Source organism: Sus scrofa, chromosome 14 (genome assembly GCF_054392235.1).
Source record: "Sus scrofa isolate SSC_HxYL_T2T_F1_AM1 chromosome 14, Sscrofa_HxYL_maternal_Yorkshire_Landrace_v2.0, whole genome shotgun sequence".
In the NCBI taxonomy this organism is placed as follows: Eukaryota; Metazoa; Chordata; class Mammalia; order Artiodactyla; family Suidae; genus Sus; species Sus scrofa.
The window spans coordinates 77716960-77735720 of NC_139396.1; the positions used below are offsets into that span (position 1 = coordinate 77716960).

An 18761-nucleotide genomic window follows, 5' to 3' on the forward strand; every position below is an offset into this window, starting at 1 on the left:
TAGCTCACTTGAGCAACACAAATCATTGCAGCAGAAAAGTACGAACATCCACCTTGGAGAAATCCCTTTAATGCACATGAGAAAGAATCAGGTGTATTAGTGGGTGGCAACCTTTGATGTCAGATCTTCCTTTGTTTTTTAAAGACAGCTGTCTTTGGAGTTCCCTGGTGGCTCAGCAGGTTGAGGATCTGGTGTTGTCACTTCTGAGGTTCAGATCGTTGCTGTGGTGTGGGTCTGATCCCTGGGAACTTCTGCCTGCCACAGGTGCAGCCAAAAAAGAAAAAAAAAAAAGACGTAAAAAAAAGTCAACTGGAGTTCCCTTTGTGGCGCAGGGGTTAACGAATCCGACTAGGAATCATGAGGTTGCGGATTCGGACCCTGGCCTGGCTCAGTGGGTTAAGGATCCGGTGTTGCCGTGAGCAGTGGTGTAGGTCACAGACGCGGCTCGCATCCCACATTGCTGTGGCTCTGATGTAGGCTGGTGGCTATGGCTCCGATTCGAACCTCCATATGCTGCGGGAGCAGCCCAAGAAATGGCAAAAAAAAATAAAAATAAAAAATAAAAAGACAACTACCTTTGAGTTGTCATTTGGTCCTATAAATTCCTCTCCTCTAGAATGAAAACTACCATTTTTCCTTCCCCCACCCCAAGATCAAGCCATTAAATTGTTACCTAATCTCAAAAAAATCTAATTAGGTAAGGTCTGATATTCTGTGAATGTGCGGAGTTGTCTTATGCGTTTTGTTCTGACCTGAGGCATTTTACTTGATTCTCATCTTTTAGGGGCAAGAAGATGAGTTGAGATGAAATGCAGAGAGACAGAAACTTGCTCCAAGTCATACAAGCAATTAAAAATACCAGGATTAGAATATCTGAGGACAGTCTTTTCTGATTCTTCAAGCTCCCTCTCCAGAACAGGCATGAGGCACGTTTCAATGGCTTCACCTAAAGGGAGAAACTCTCTAATTCAGTTCTGGCAGCTTGTTTTGCCTCCCAGGTATTCACACAAAGGTGAACCGTGTGCACACTCAGCCCTGCCCTGCACCAGGCAGTCTTCATCTGGCAACAGGCAGCACAACCTGCTGCCGCTCTGCTTGTTCTTCTGGGCTTTCACAGGGTTTATTTTAAATTCCATTTATTTATTTATGTCTTTTTACATCCACACCTATGGCATACAGAAGTTCCTGGGCCCAGGATCAAATCCAAGCTGCATCTGCAACCTATCAACCTGCGCTGTGGCTTGTGGCAACGTCAGATCCTTAGTGATCCAGGCCAGGGATGGAACGTGCATCCTCACAGAGACAACATAGGGTCCTTAACCCACCAAGCCACAATGGGAACTCCCTATTTTATTTTAATAATGATTTTTACTTTTTCCATTATAGCTGTTTTACAGTGTTCTGTCAGTTTTCTACTGTATAGCATGGTGACCCAGTTACACATACATGTATACATTCTTTTTTCTCACATTATCATGCTCCATCATAAGTGACTAGATATGGTTTCCAGTGCTATACAGCAGGATCTCATTGCTTATCCATTCCAAAGGCAATAGTTTGCATCTGTTAACCCCAAATTCCCAGTCAATCCCACTTTCTCCCCCTCCCCTCCCCCTTGGCAACCACAAATCTGTTCTCCAAGTCCATGATTTTCTTTTCTGTGGAAAGGTTCATTTGTGCCGTATATTAGATTCCAGATATAAGTGATATCATGTGGTCTTTCTTTCTCTTTCTGACTTACTTCACTTAGTATGAGAATCTCTGGGAATTCCCTATCTTAAATTCCTATGTGATGTGTTCACGGAATGAAGTTTCCTTGTCAGTAAAATGCCTTCTTTGGGTTAACTGAGAATTCATCCACACATCACCACTCTTAGAAGAATTGGGAAAAGTAAACCACACCAGATATGTCAACAGTCTCAGGCCAGAAGCCACCATCGAGCCCAGCAGGGCCTCCTGGGGGTGTGAGCATCTGTTACCCCAAGAGTGTTGGGTCCTAGAGGCCTCCAGGGGACGGAGCAGTGGATGTGTCTGAGTCCCTCTCCTATAGGGTCCTCGGGCCTCTGTTCCTAAGTGGTTCTGAGCTATGTGCACACCCCACAGGGTGACTGTGGGGCCATTACACAGCCCTTGTTTAGGGTATGCATATCTTCCAGGGGCCTTAAACTGCCGTCTTGAGCTGTGTTGACTGGTGGTTTATAAGCCCCATGCCCTCTCCAGAATTACGAGGGGGTGGGGGTGAACAAAAATGCCCATCTTTGGCTGCGCTGCCTCAACAGGGATCCCGCTGTGTGATGACACCGCTGCAGGGCCTCTGCTGGCCTTGACTGACAAGCTGCCGTGAGCAGCAGTAAAGCTCAGGTATTTGGGATACTTGAAAGGTGTGTATCTGACAGTTTTAAGATGCTGATGGCTGGAGGGTCTTTCTTAAACAGCATCACAAGAGAATTCTCACAATTCTTGTGTAAGGAGTAGCAGCCTCTTTCATGAGCTTGTGTTTGGTGTATGTGAATTTATGATGCATGGAGGCTTCCATATCTCATTATTGTTGTCTTGTTTAAAAAGAAAGGGAAGGGGAAGTTCCTGTCGTGGCTTAGTGGTAACGAACCTGACTAGTATCCATGAGGACACAGGTTCAATCCATGGACTTGCTCCATGGGTTGAGGATCCGGAGTTGTCGTGATCTGTGGTATAGGTCCCAGACTTGGCTCGGATCCTGCATTGCTGTGGTGCTGGCTGGCAGCTACAGCTCCAATTCAGCCCCTATCTTGGGAACTTCCATATGCTACAGATATGACCCTGAAAAAAAAAAAAAAGGCAAAAGAAATAAATAAAATGGAGACCACAGAGAGAAGTGTTTGAATGGCATGCCAAGCACACATCCCTAAAAAAAAAAAAAAAAAAGGAAGGGAGTTCCCATTGTGGTGCAGCAGAAATGAATCCGACTAGTACCCATGAGGATGCAGGTTCAATCCCTGGCCTCATTCAGCGGGTTGAGGATCCTGCGTTGCTGTGAGCTGTGGTGTAGATCGCAGACATGGCTTGGATCCCGTGTGGCTGTGGTGTAGGCTGGCAGTTGCAGTTCTGATTCAACCCCTAGCCTGGGAACTTCCATATGCCACGGGTACAGCCCTGAAAAGCAAAAAAGAAAAAGAAAGGGAAGAATGTGTGTAATCTATACCAAGATCCATAACAAGTCTCTTCCTAGTATGTACTCTGGAGAAGGTCTTACTCAAGAGAGATGTCCCCAGCACTGTTGTACAAAATAACAAAATATTGGAAATAGCCAGCTCTGCATCAGCAGGAGAAAGGCTAAATAAAGGGTAATTATATACAGTGGAACACGATAGCAATAAACTGGATGAATCTCAGGAAAACAGTTCAAGAGGATATACCTGCTATCCCATTTTTAAATATTTTAAATAGAAAAATAATTATATGTATTGTTTAGAGAAACATATATATATATATTTTTTCATTTTTGGCTGCCCCACCAAAATGGGATCCCTAACCCACTGTGCCAGGAGAGGGAACCAAGCCTGCATCCTGGCACTGCAGAGACGCCACCAATCCTGTTACACCACAGCAAGAATCCTATATGTTTTTAAATGATAAACAATAAACCAAATTCAGAAGCATGCAGGGGGTGGGCACACTATTAGGGAGAAGTTCCCAGGGAATTTTGACCATATATTTTTGTTTTATTTCATAGGCTGGGTGGGAAATTGTCCATGGTGTTCATTGTATTTTTCTTTAAATTTTACTAACTGTCTGGAATATTCCGTAATAAAAAACAGGTGGGGAATCTACCCAACTCTCTGCTCAGGACTGCAGAGTGGAAAATAAGGACTAGATTATTAGATCAAAGCAGATGTTTATGAGAAAGCATGGTGCATGTTTTGTTCTTTGCTGTTTATTTCTTTCTCTCTCTCTCTCTTTTTTTTTTTTTCCTTTTCTTTTTAGGGTCACACCAGCAACATATGTAAGTTCCCAGACTAGGGGTCTAATTGGAGTTTTAGCCGCTGGCCTACAACATAGCCACAGCAATTCGGGATCTGAGCCGAGTCTGTGACCTACACCACAGCTCACGGCTATGCCGGATCCTTAACCCACTGAGCGAGGCCAGGTATCAAACCTGAGTCCTCATGGATACTAGTTGGGTTCATAACTCACTGAGCCACATTGGGAACTTGCTGTTCCTTGCTGTTCCTATGCACAGTGGGCCTTAGCTGCCCAGGAACCATCTCTTGGCCACACACCATGGAGAGCAGATCACAGCCACACCCTGAAAGCTCGGGGATGAGCCCGGGAACCAGCGGCCAGACTGACATCCAAACAGATAGATGGACCTGCGGAGACCAGTCCCTAATGTAACTGTCGGATGCCCAGTCCCAGTTAAGAAAACTTCATGTCTGTTCCAGGCAGCAGAAAGCAGCTCTAGTGTCTTAAGCAGAAGGAAGACTTATTGTCGAATCAGTGGGAAGTTCACAGAATAAACAGAATCGAGTCAACTCTGAGGGTGGGACTGGAGAACCACTAGCGAGTTCTCCGTGACCTGTGAACACCGCCAGCAACACCACTGCATGAACAGTATCTTGGCAGCCCTCTGCCCGCAGCCTCGTTAGGAGGGGCTGGGACCCTAATAGCCATTTGGCCAGACTGTTGCCGGGACCCTGGAACCTGCCCCAACATAGAGCTTTGGGATCCATTCCGTCCTTAAGATTCCATGGATTTTTGCAGATGTGGTTGCCATGACCTTAAAAAAGCTAAACAAATATTCCCATGATCCCATCCTATGCCAGTCTTCTCATAGGCTAAAATACCTTCACGAAGTATCGATTTTTAAAGGAGCCGTGATGCTGGAGCATGAAATAGGTACATGGTCTTCATGGAATTAAATCAAAGAATAGAAACAAACCTCCTAATTATCTGAAGTAATGTACAGGTGATTTTGACTTTCTGTTTCTCCATGGAGTTTGGATATTTTTATAATTAGTGCATAATTAGGGGAAAAAACTAGGTCCATTCCATGTGGGGATTCTTTTGAAGGCATGTGTATTATTGAGACCTGGAACCTTTGCCACTGATACTGTTTGAACCTTGTAAAGCCTCATCATATCCACCCCACCGGCACTGACTCAGAGGAAAAAGTTGGCGCTTGGCTTTTTGTCTGGTTGGGTTTTGGTTTTGCATTCAGTTCAATTAATTAGATATCTACTCAGTGGAAAACCCTTTGCTAAGTGTCCTGAGGGTATCAAAAGGAACCAAACAGGAGTTCCTGTTGTGGCGCAGTGGTTAACGAATCCGACTAGGAACCATGAGGTTGTGGGTTCGGTCCCTGCCCTTGCTCAGTGGGTTAACGATCCGGCGTTGCCGTGAGCTGTGGTGTAGGTTGCAGACGCGGCTCGGATCCCGCGTGGCTGTGGCTGTGGCGTAGGCTGGTGGCTACAGCTCCGATTCAACCCCTAGCCTGGGAACCTCCATATGCCGCGGGAGCGGCCCAAGAAATAGCAACAACAACAACAACAACAAAGACAAAAAGACCAAAAAAAAAAAAAAAAAAAGGAACCAAACAAACTCCCTGGCCTCAAAAGAGCTGGCCATCTAGAAAGGAAGAAATTATTTGAAGGTCTAATGTGGTGAAGGACATTAAGAAGGCTAGAAGTGGAGTTCCCTGGTGACTCAGTGGGTTGAGGATCTGGCATTGTCACCACTGTGGCTCTGGTCACTGGTGGGGTGTGGGTTCAATCCGTTGCCTGAGAACTTTTGTATGCCTTGGGCACAGCCAAAAAAAAAAAAAAAAAAAAATCCAGAAGTGTCACAGTAACAAAGGGGAGGCCTTGGCCCCAGGGCAAGGTAGCAAGCCAGCTCTCAGAGCTTTTTTGGAGAGGGTGGTAGTATCCAAATGATACTTGAAGATGTGTAGGGGCAGCTTTTAATAGGAAGAGTTGGGGAGGAGAATAAAACACTAGCGTTGCCCTGAGCTGTGGTGTAGGTCGCAGACGCAGCTCAGATCTGGCGTTGCTATGACCATGGCATAGGCCTGTGGCAACAGCTCTGATTCGACCCCTAGCCTGGGAAACCTCCACATGCCTCGGGTGCGGCCCTAAAAAAACAAAAAAACAAAAAAAAAAACAAAAACAAAAAACAAAAAAAAAAACACTTGCAGCAGAAGCATGACGCTAGAAAGTTCTAGGCACCTAAAACTAGACTCAGGCAGCCAGTTCTAGGGTTGGATTGAAATGGTTTGATTTTGAATAGTATACAGAGGAAGTTTGGCATCAATTTTGTTGAAGTCTCTTGTATTTGACAGCTCAGAAGAAACAACCAAGCCATTGAATGTGGCTGAAAATATAAATGTTCTGGCTTTATCTGGGCCTCTGCTTGTCCTCACCTCCCCTGTTTCCTTGCCTCAACGTTGGCCTCACCTGTTGTCTGATTTACTCCCTGCATGAAAAAGCAAGTGGGTGTTTGATTTCATCACCTCTACGTAGAGCAGGTGCTGATGGAGTTCACAGAGGTCCCATGGCAGCCTCTGGTCCTGCTCAGCGCTGTGGGCTCCGTGGAGGAAAGCACTCAGGACCTCCAGCTGCTGGAGGATCTGGCACAAAGATTCCAAGGAAATAAGCCTTCAAGGAGGCAGCCCGTGAGCTACAGAGGCTGGATGGGATGCGGAGCCAGGAGCCTTTGACCCATAGCTCAGGGCAGGGGTGTGTGAGGGGAACTTGTGCAGAAATCCCCAAAGCAGAGGAGGCTGAGGGTTCAGAACACAGAAGTGCAGAGAAGCAATGGAAGAGGAGGCTGGGCTTGCAGCAAAGGAGCCCTCGTTAGGAAGAGCCCTGTCATTAACAAGACCCCCCTCATTAACAAGACCCCCCTCATTAACAAGAGCCCCCTCATTAACAAGAGCCCCCTCATTAACAAGAGCCCTGTCACTAACAAGAGCCCCATCTAGTGCTGGTGAGTCAGGATGCATTGCGCTGGGGTCAGTCTTAATCCGCAAACTCTGCTGTGCGGCGGGGGAAAAGGTGATTCTTTCAATTTTCCTATAACTCAACTTCTACTGAAGCATGTTGGTCCCATGGCTGGCAAGGAACTTTAGTCTCAGCCTCCCTGGGGTTGCCTCAGGGCTCCCTCAGAATTTATGTGGGGCCAGGGTGTTGGGAGAGGTGCCCCTCCAGTCCTTAAGGCGTCTGCTCACCGGGTGACTGATGAGACATAGCAGCCGGCTTTGAGCCCTTGAGGGTCTCGATGGTCTCATGTCCGACCCTCCTCAAGCCTGTCTGGGACCCTCTCTGCCTAGGGGATCAGGCAGCCATTGTGCTCTGGGGTCTTACCAATCCTGCATGCCCCCCACTAAAAAGGCTTTGCAGCCCCTCAGCCCCCCTGGCCCCGGGGGCAACTCCATTCTTCCTTTTGCTTCTGGCCAAGACATCGTCCCCTGTATGCTGAGTTCCTTTTTTCCCACCTCGGAGGCATAGGTTTTTGGATGCCAAAGCCAAAAAGACTTTCAGCAGGTATATCTGCTTTTTAACCTGCCACACCCGTCCTCCGTGAAAGGGGAGATGTAGGATAATGTCTCAGAATGCCTTCCAATCGCACGTGATTGAAGGTAAGGGATTTGGGTTTTCTTTCAGATGTCACTCTACTCCAGGTGCTCTAGATTTCCCCTGATGATGTTAACACGTGGAAGGTTTGCAGTGGAAGTTTAAGGAGATGCTGGATCTCAGGGTTGTGGAAGTACAGTGTCACCCCTGTGCAATCCTGAGATGGAGCACCTCCTTAAATTCTGCACCCCAGGTGCCTCACTGGTATCTCGCTTGTCCAGGCCCACACTCATGCTTTGAAAAGGAAGGGAAGGTCAAAAGAATGAGAAGAAAAGCCACAGACTGGGAGAAAATATTTGCAAAAATATATCTGATAAAAGACTGGTATCTAAAATATGTAAAGAACTCTTAAAACTCAACAAGAAAACAAACAACCCTTTTAAAAATGGGCAAGAGTTCTGAACAGATGCCTCACCAAAAAAAGATACACAGATGGCAAATAAACACTTGAGAAGATGCTTCACATCATATGCCAGCAGGGAAATGGAAATTAAGATTTCTTGGAGTTCCTGTCATGGCTCAGTAGTTAACGAATCCAACTAGGAACCATGAGGTTGTGGCCTCGCTCAGTGGGTTAAGGATCTGGCATTGCCGAAAGCTGTGGTGTAGGTTGCAGACGTGGCTCGGATTCTAGCTGCAGGTTGCTGTGGCTGTGGTGTAGGCCAGCAGCTACAGCTCCGATTGGACCCCAGCTTGGGAACCTCCATGTGCCACAGGTGTGGCCCTAAAAAGACAAAAAAAACAAACAAGATTTCTTTTCAGCCGACACCACAATCTTCTAGTAATTCGCCAAAATGACCAACACAAAGGCAAAGAGGAGGCCACCTGCTATATGTTCTCTAGGCCTTTTAGAAAACATGGGTTGTTCCTTTGGCCACATACATGCAAATCTACAAGAAATGTGATATTGAAGACATCAAGGGAATGAGCACTGTTCAAAAAGGAATGCCACAAATGTTACCATGGCAAAACTGGAAGAGTCTACAGTGTAACCCAGCATGCTGTTGGCATCATTGTAAACAAGTTAAGGGCAAGATTCTTGCCAAGAGGAATAATGTGCGTATCAAACCTATTAAGCACTCTAAGACAGCTTCCTAAAACGTGTGAAGGAAAACGACCAGAAAAGGAAGGAAGCCAAAAAGAAAGGGACTTGCATCCAGCTGAAGTGTCAGCCTGCTCCACCCAGAGAAGCTCACTTCATGAGAACCAATGGAAAGGAGCCTGAATGGTTGGAACCCATTCCTTATGAATTCACGGCATGATAAGTGTAAAGAAAATTAAAGACCTAGACTGTAGAAATTTTTTTCTTAATTGAATGGAAGTGTGGTGTCTCCTCCTCCAAAGAAATATTTAAAGCAGATTGTTCAAAAAAAAAGAAAAGAGGAGTTCCCATCGTGGCTCAGTGGTTAACGAATCAGACTAGGAACCATGAGGTTGCGGGTTCGATCTCTGGCCTTGCTCAGTGGGTTAAGGATCTGGCATTGCCATGAGCTGTGGTGTAGGTCGCAGACGTGGCTCAGATCCCACATTGCTGTGGCTCTGGCATAGGCCAGCGGCTACAGCTCCGATTAGACCTCTAGCCCGGGAACCTCCATATGCTGTGGGAGCAGCTCAAAAAAAAAGAAAAAAGAAAAAGAAAGAAAGAAAAGAAAAGAAAATTAAAACGAGATACCACTACACACCTATGAGAATGGCCAAAATCCAAAACACTGAAAACACCAAATGCTGGTGAGAATCTGGAACAACAGAAACTGTCATCATTGCTAGTAGGATTGCAAAATGGAACAGACATCCTGGGAGACAGTTTGTCAAGGTTTTGTTGTTGTTGTTCTTTGTTGTTATTTTGCTATGCCTGAAACATATGGACGTTCCTGGGCCAGGAGCTGGACCCTTGCCACAACAGCTACCCAAGCCACTGCAGTGACAACACCAGATCCTTAACCCACTGCACCAGAAGAGAATCCAAACCAAACTAAACATATTCTTACCATACCATCCAGCAATTATGCTCCTTAATATTTACCCAAAGAAGATGAAAATATATCCACCCCAAAACCTGCACAAAGATATTTATAGCAGCTTTATTCATACCTCCAAAACTTTGAAGCAATCCAATGTCCTTCAGTTGGTAAATGTATAAAATGTGGTACATCCATAAAATGGTATATTTTTCAGCACTAAAAATAAATGAGGTATCAAACCATGAAAAGACATGGAGGAATTTTAAATGAATAGCACTAAGTAAAAGAAGCCAATCTGGAAAGGTCATATACTATATGATTCCAACTATGTGACATTCCAAAAAAGGCAAAGTTATGGGGACAGTAAAAAGTGGTTGCCAGAAATTAGGCACAGCACTGAGGATTTCTTTTTAAACAGACTATTTTTGAGAACAGTTTTAGGTTCACAGCAAAATCGGGCACAAGCTACAGAGTTCCAGAGTTCCTGTTGTGGTGCAGTGGAAATGAATCCAGGTTGTGGGTTTGATCCCTGGCCTCGCTCAGTGGATTAAGGATCAGGTGTTGCCATTAGCTGTGGTGTAGGTTGCAGACACAGCTCGGATCCCACATTGCTGTGGCTGTGATATAGGCTGGCGGCTACAGCTCTGATTAGACCCTTAGCCTGGGAACCTCCATATACCGCTGGTGCGGCCCTAAAAAGACAAAAAAAAAAAAAAAAAGTACAGAGTTCCCACATACTTCCTGTCCCCATGTATACATAGCCCCACCCCCACCGTCAGCTTCCCCCCCAAAAAATAGGCACAATTGTCGCCATCTATGAACCTACCTTGACACATCATCATCACCCAAAGCCAACAGTTTTCATTTGGGTTCATTCTTGGTGTTGTACATTCTCCAGGTTGGCCAAATCCTCAGAAGACTTTTGGAACAGTGAGACTGTTCTGTGTGATACTGTGATGGTAGATGGATGTCATACATTTGTCCAAACCCTCCTGGGAGCTACTTTCAAGATCAGTTCCTTCCTGGGTTCAAGAAAGTCAGTGATGTGTCACAGATTTTCCCAAGAGCTGCAGTTTACTCATAGTCCTCCTCTTCCCGTGTTTCAGGGCCCTGTTTGTAAATACCACCCTTGACCAAGACAAATTACAGGTTGCTAGAGATGAGAGGAAATGGCCACAAAGCCAAAGACAACAAAGAAATCTTATTTGATCTGTCTTACTCCTAAAAATCTCACAGAAAGCAATATGGGAAATAATTTATACACACACACAGAGTAAAGTAAAATCCTATACTTCGTAACAAAACCATCTTCTAAAAAAAAAAAATATTTTCCAGGAATGTGAAAATAAAGGGTTTGCCCTAAGGATGCTTAAAGAAAATTCATTCTTCCTGAATCATGCTAGCATTTAATTTCATTTTTTAAAGTTTTATTGAAGTATAGTTGATTTACAATGTGATAATTTCTGCTGTACAACAAAATGATTCAGTTAGAATAATGCTAGCATTGATCCTTTTCTCAATCAAAAATTATGGAGAAAACTCAGAAGTAATGTCTTTTTCTGACATTCACCTGCCACTTTGTAGAAATAGCTTTTCTGTTGAAATAATATCATGTCAAAATGGGATTCGGCATAGTCTAAAGTCCTACATGATCATTCAAAGGACTTGCCTGGGCCCTGTGACCCTTTCTTCTTTCCAATTTCTCCCTTTTCGAATGAGAGCGTCTGTCCTATACCTGTCTCATCATTGTGTCTTGGAAGCATGTAACTTGTCTAGCTTCACTGGTTCACAGCTGGAGAGGAATTTTTGCCTCAGGATGAATCATGCTTCAGATGGTACCCATACTTGATTTGGATGATATTTAGATGAGATTTTGGACTTGAGTTAATGCAAGAGTAGATTAAGACTTTTGACCTGTTGGGATGGGGTGAATTTATTTTTCATGTAGGAAGAACATAAAGTTTGAGGGACCCAGAGGGTAGAGTGTTATGGACTGAATTGTGTCCCCCACCAAATTCAGAATGACTATTGGCAATAGGCTTTTAAAGAGGTCATTAATGGGGTCATGTGGATGGGCTCTCAATCCAGTGTGACTGGTAGCTTTATAAAAAGAAGTTAGGACACTGCCACTCACAAAAAGACACCTCAAGAAGGTGGTTGTCCATTTGAGGACACAGTGAGAAGGGGGTTGTCTGCAAGCCAAGAAGAAGAGCCTTGGAAGAAACCAACCCTGCCTATACCTTGATCTTGGACTTCCAGCCTCCAGAACTGTGAGGGTGTACATTTCTGTTCTGGCAGGCCCAGCAAACAGATGCAGTTGGAGCGGGCCAGAGAGGAAGCTGGAGGAGATGGCCAGCCCTGTAACAGGAGTGGGTGTAACGTTCACAGCCCCTCTTCCCCTGCTTCATGAACACCTGAGCCTGTTAACCCCCCAGATCTGTGACCCTGTCCGTAGCTATAACAGAGTATCACAAACTTAGGGGCTGAAAACAGCACAAGCTTATTATATTACCATTTTAGGAGTCAGAAGGCTGAAATGGGTCTCACTGGGCTCAAATTAAGGTGGGATTTTGTTTCTTTCTGGAGGTGCTAAGGGAAAACCCATTTTCCAGCCTTTTGCTGCCTCTGCAGGCTTTAGGCATTCCTTGAGGCGTGGCCCCTTGCCACCTTCAAAGCCAGAAGTGTGGCATCTTTGGATCTCTTGCTGTGACCCTGACTCTCTTGCTTCCCCCAACATCATGGTCCAGTTTGAACAACTTGAAAATGTAACCCAGCAGGCAGAAATAGAGTTAACTTCCTACTCTAGAGAGGCTGATATAAAAGCAACAGAGATTTATTAGACTTTTTAAATGCTGGTGCCTATTGATTGAGGTTTTTGGACTCCATCCACAAGGCCAAAGAAATACTTAGGGAGTGCATGGGGTGGAGGATTACATGGAAGATGGATCTCTTGTTTATTCTACACCAACTTGCAAATGTCCTTAAATATCACTGCTGATCTGTCAACCTTCTCTGATTTCCCTCACCTTAGCAGGGACCAGATAAGCAACATGGTCGTTGGATGATTGGTGACCAGCAGGCTCCAACATCATTCAGACCCAGCGTGCTGTTCTGAAGGACCCTTTGTGTCCCAAGTTCATTGCAGTACATGCCATGCTGAAAGCTTCTTACCCCTGTGCCTGGTTAGCATCCGTGTGATTAGATGTTACTAGCTCAAGCAGATGCCATCAGGCAATCAAGATATAAATTGAGTAATTGCGACCCAGATTGTAAAACGCATCAGTGTATGTCATTGGCAAAGTGGTTCAAGCAGGAGTGGGGGTGTCCATGCCCCTGCTCAGGGCACCAAGGGGACTGTAGAAACAGGGCCTGAATAGTCTGGTAGGTGTGCCAGCATCTGATTCTCTGCCACTCCCCTCAGGGGTGGGGACATTCGTCTCCAACCTGGGATGAGCAAGAAAGACCCAAATTTGTCACGTGAGGTTCAGATACCTTTTCGTGCTTCCTTGTGCGCATATGGAGAGTCTGAACCCTTTGCTTCTGCAGCCATTATGACTCTGCAGGTGCACCAGGGTCTCCCTCCCTTTTAGAGCCTTTTTTTGAAGCTAATGTGACCTGCATTATTGGGGCAAAACACTCCAAAATGTGGACTCAATGGGAGAACTCTTTGTGATGATTCCAAACCCATATCTCCCAGTGCTGGGGTGGGGCAGGGAGGGAGAGGTCCTGATGCTGGCTCTGAATGCCAGGAGGACCTCTCCCCAGTTTTCACGCCAGAAGCAGTGTCACCTGTGAGTCAGGCATTGAACAGGATGTCAGGGTGACAAAGCGGCTTCCTTACATTCTATGTGTAGCCACCTTAGCCCGTGGGGATTGGACCAGAGAACAAATCTATGTGAAAATACCACTCACGATGGAAATTGTGGCTCCAGCCCAGGGTGTGGCTGTGAATCCAGGGTGAACGTTGGGCTGTCCCTCCAGGGAGCTGATTCTGCTTCCCAACAGCCTCAGAGTCTCTCACAGATGCTCCAGTCCAGGTCAGGTCCCGTGGTTCTACCCCCATTTAGAACCATGTGTCAGTGTTTGCAAGGATCCATCCATGGATCCTATTGGAATAATGTGTGACCCCCCCAGTAACAGAGACTATGGCTCCTGTTCCTCAAAGCCCAGCACCACACCATCACAAATGTGTGTGACATTAGTTCACTTGACTTCACATCAGGGAGCTACATTAGCTCCACTTAAGACTTGAGACAGGGAGTTCTCATTGTGGCACAGCAGAAACAAATGCGACTAGTATCCATGAGGATGAGGGTTCGATCCCTGGCCTTGCTCAGTAGGTTAAGGATCGGCGTTGCCATGAGCTGTGGTGTAGGTCGAAGACGCAGCTCGGATCTGGTGTGTCTATGGCTATAGTGTAGGCCGGCAGCTGTAGCTCCAGTTCCACCCCTAGCCTGGGGACCTCGATATGCCTTGGCCCTAAAAAGCAAAAAAAAGAGAGAGAGAGACTTGAGACAACTGTGGAAAATGAGCATCACTGCTCTGAAGCCCACGTTTGTTCTTTCCCATACATGAGTCACATCCATAGAGACATGAATGGTATTGGCACCGGGGACACAGCTCCCCTCCAGGGGCTCCTGCCAGCCCTGGAGCCTCCCAGGCCCTCACAGTGAGACCACAGCATTTTGCTTAGAGAAGGGTATATTTTCTCTTTGGGGGTGAGGGGGGACACTTTTGAAAATATCATAGTAAAATTCAGTGCTGTTAAAAAGCGGTGTTTTTCAGCCTTCCAAATCAAGGAAGCCAGTGGGGAGCTGAGTTCCCGGCAGCACCTTGTCCTACTTTAGAAGCAGCGATGATCCAGGGAAGCATCTCAAGGGGGCGGAAGGAGGGCGGCCGGAGCACTGGTCTTGGAAAGATGCCCTAGCGTTGGATGAAAGAGGCTGTGCACATGCCAAGTGGATGGAGACAAATCAATAGTTTTTTCCTGTTGTATGGTCGCATAACCAGCAGAATTAATTAAATCATGGGAAAGGGGAGCCCCCGGAATTCCTGTCATGGCTCAGCAGTTAACGAACCCGACTAGTGTCCATGAGGATGCGGGTTTGATCCCTGGCCTCGTTCAGTGGGTTAAGGATCCAGTGTTGCCATGCGCTGTGATGTAGCTTGCAGACACAGCTCAGATCTGACGTTGCTGTGACTGTGGTGTAGGTTGGCAGCTGCAACTCCAATGTGATCCCTAGCCTGGGAACTTCTATATGCTGCAGGTGCAGCCCTAAAAAGCAAAAAAAAAAAAAAAAAAAAAAAAAAAAAATTAAAAAAAAAATCAAAAGGGATCCCCCAAAGCTGGTTGGAAGTGTGTGTGGGGGGTCAGTAGGGCAGTGACCCCACCAGTACCCCCTTCACTACCAATGGGTGTCTTGGGGAAAGTCTGGTCATGCTGGGCTCGTAAAGGGACAAGCACAGACTGTCTCCAACGCTAGGGCATTCATGAATAACTCAAATGACTCAGGTTAATGTGGATTCCTTGCAGACTTGGGTGGGGCGAGATTCTGCTAAAAAGCTCACAAGCGTGCAGCTGTCAGTTCCTCTCCAGCTCCCTGGACATCTGAGCCTCTGGCAGTGGGTGTGCCTTAACCGAGGGCTGTGACCCCAGCTGATTCATGCACAACAAAGTCTGAGAATCCCTGGGCTCAAGCGGCTGTTGGAAAACTTGGGGTAGCCGGATGCCCCTGCTGAGCTAAGAGAGGCCCTGCTCACTGAGATGGGGTGGAGCCAGGCAAGGTCAAGTTCCCCAGGGGCTCTGATGCAAAGCTGGTAGAGGTGGGCCAGCCCATGGTGGGTCAGGGGGCAGCAGGTGCAGGCCCTTCTTCGTCCCCTCACACCCTGAGTGGGGCCCTAGGCAGCCAGTTGTCCACCCCAGTGTGTGATGAAAAAGTGTGAGCAGCATGTTTACATTAAAAACCCAGGAGCTCCCACTGTGGCTCAGTGGAAATGAATCCGACTAGGAACCATGAGGTTGCAGGTTCGATCCCTGGCCTGGCTCAGTGGGTTTAGGATCTGGTGTTGCCATGCGCTGTGGTGTAGGTCGCAGACACTCAGATCTGATGTTGCTGTGGTGTAGGCTGGCACTACAGCTCTGATCCAACCCCTAGCCTGGGAACCTCCATATGCCATGGGTGTGGCCCTAAAAAGCAAATCAATCAATCAATCAAGAACGTGGAGTGTTCCTGGATCAGTCATTCCAAGAAGTGCCCAGTTAATTAAACAGGACTCCTCAGAGTCTTTATTGGGTTGCTGTGTCCCTTGACCCCTCCAGAAGAGTAGCCAAATCATGGCCATTTCTCAAGACTTCCATGACCAGGGAACCTTTCTCTTGGGGCTGGTTGAAAGGATTTGTTGCAGAAAACCTCTTTCTAAGATGGGGCATGTCTGGACACAGGAAACCTAGTCTACTTGGTAAGCAAACATCCCTGCATCACGTCCATCTTTCCCTGCCTCTCTGCCAGCGCTCCTCTCCTCCTTGGTGGCACTCCTTGCAGGGCCTTTGCTGGGAGCTGTGATGTGGATACCCACCCAGGGGGACGTCTGCCTATCTTTTAAGGAAGGAGAGTGGAGAACGTTTGCTGGGCACATCTGATTTTAGAGCAAAGCTTAGGTAACCCCAGCAGAGGTCAGGGTGTGAACAGGGATGTGAGTCGGTCTGGCTGTTCTTCTGGCAGGTGACAGAGGCTGTTTCTAGTGGGGAGGGGGGGGCCCTGGAGCTGCTTTGTTCCCCCACCCCCACCCAGGGGTCTGCATCTTCCCTGGAGCTAGACTTTAAGGTCACCTTCGATTGGTAGGCTTTAGGCTCTGTCTGCCCCTGCAAGACTGTCCTCACCCCCTTTATCAACCTTCCTCCTGGGGCTTGTCTGTCTGTCTGACTCCCTTTGGAAGATGGTGGGGGCGGGGGACACTCACAGTGGGGGACCTGCTGGACCCTCCTCAGCTTCTCCAGTTAGGATCCTTCTGGGACCCCATGGTTGCTAAGACCAACCAGCAATCGAGATCTCATGCCATCTGATGCTAATTTTTTTCTTCTTACGCTGCCTTTTTTTAAATTGAGGTATGGTTGATTTATAATGTCATATTAATTAGGGCTATACAGCAAAATGACTCAGTTATACATCATATGTATTCTTTTTAAAATTCTTTTCTATTATGGTTTATCACAAGATAATAAATATAGTTTCCTGTGCCATACAGTAGGACCTTTTTGTTTATCCGTTTTAATTTTTTTATTTGCCTTTTTTTTGTCTTTTCAGGGCTGCACCTGCAGCATATAGAGGGTTCCCAGGCTAGGGGCTGAATCGGAGCTGTAGCCGCCAGCCTACACCACAGCCACAGCAATGCCAATCCGAGCCACGTCTGTGACCTACACCACAGCTCACATCAATGCCGGATCCTTAACCCACTGCGTGAGGCCAGGGATCGAACCCACAACCTCATGGTTCCTAGTCGGATTCATTAACCACCGAGCCACGATGGGAACTCCTGTTTATCCATTTTAAATGTAATAGTTTGCATATGCTATTCTCAAACTCTCAATCATTCCCTGCCCCTCCCTGGTCCCCCTTGGCAACCACAAGTCTGTTCTCTATGTCTGTGAGTCTGTTTGTTTCACAGATATGTTCATTAGTATTGTATTTTAGATTCCACATATAAGTGATATCATATGGTATTTGTCTTTTCTGACTTACTTCACTTAGTATGATAACCTCTAGGTCCATCCATGTTGCTACAAGTGGCATTATTTCATTTTTTATGGCTGAGGAGTATTCTATTACATATATGTACCACATCTTCTTAATCTATTCATCTGTTGACGGACATTTAGGTTGTTGCCGTGTCTTGGCCTATTGTGAATAGTGCTGCTATGAACGTAGGGGTGCATGTATCTTTTTGAATTGTACTTTTGTCCAGATGTATGGCTAGGAGTGGGATTTCTGGATCATATGGCAACTCTAATTTTAGTTTTTTAAGGAACCTCCATACTGTTTTCCATAGTGGCTACACCAAATTTACATTCCCACCAAGATTGTAGGAGGATTCCCTTTTTTCCACACCCTCTCAAGCATTTGTTATTTGTAGTTTTTTGTTTTTTTTTTTTTTTTGGATGGTGGCATGCAGAAGTTCCTGGGCCAGGGACTGAACCCATGCCGCAGCAGTGACCCCAGCCACAGTCATGACAATGCCAGATCCTTAACCCACTGAGCCATCAGGGAGCTCCTTTGTAGACTTTTTAATCATGGCCATTCTGACCACAGTGAGATGATACCTCATTGTATCTTGATTTGCTTTTCAGAGAATGAAGTGGTTTTTGAGAGTATTATTAACAAAGTGAAAAGAAGCAAATGAATTGACTAAAAAGGGTTTTCTAATAGCAGAGGCTGAGAAAACAGCACAGGGAAGGAGATGGGGGTAAAGCTACACAAAAAGCCTAGCAACTTCGGGAGGATGGGACGCGTCCAGATGCAACAAATTAGTCTGACAGGAAGAAACAATAGCATTGGAAACAGCAGGCAGATGTTTGCGAAAATGCACAAGAGGCTGAACGACCTCAAACCAAAACGCAGTTGGGTGCCTTTCTAGCCAGGAGACCAAACAGCACTGTCAGCCCATTCCTGTCTGGCCTATGTCTTTGCTCCAAGGTCCCTGAGATCCCAGGAGATGGATGCTGTTGGGCAGGACGCTAGAGACCTCGGGAGAGGGAGCCCATGCTCCCAGAATGGGTCTTTCTGGAAGAGGGAGGAGGCAAGGCTAATTGTCTCTCTAGGGAGGGTCCCCTGCTTTAAAACCATCTAATCACATCATCGCTTCTAAATGTCCTCTTGGTTGGAATCAGATTATCCTCATATGTCTAAGAATAACATGCATCAATATGTTAACCACAGTTATCTCTGGGGAAATGCATTAGAATCTATTTTCTTTGCTGTGATTTTCTCTATCTTCACATTTTTCTCCAACGGATATATCTTTTCATAATAAGAAAAGACATCTAAACTGTTTCTGTTTGGCAGAGGTCTGGCTGGAGCAGGGCCAGTGAGGGTAGCAAGCAGGGGAGGGATAGCCTGTCTGGCCAGATGTCCTCCTTCTGCTCTTTGTCAGCTCAGAGGCTTCTCTTTCCACCCCCTTAGCTCACCATCTCCCGTGT

At 46.3% G+C, this 18761-nt stretch overlaps 1 protein-coding gene and 1 pseudogene across 3 annotated transcripts in view; both read left to right on the top strand.

Moving 5' to 3' along the window:
• The window catches only part of GNG4 (G protein subunit gamma 4), a 72709-nt gene that overhangs the window by 18465 nt on the left and 35483 nt on the right, over positions 1-18761 (top strand). The gene's annotated exons all lie outside the window — the stretch shown is intronic.
• LOC110256819 (large ribosomal subunit protein eL21 pseudogene) lies at positions 8309-8936 on the top strand (annotated as a pseudogene).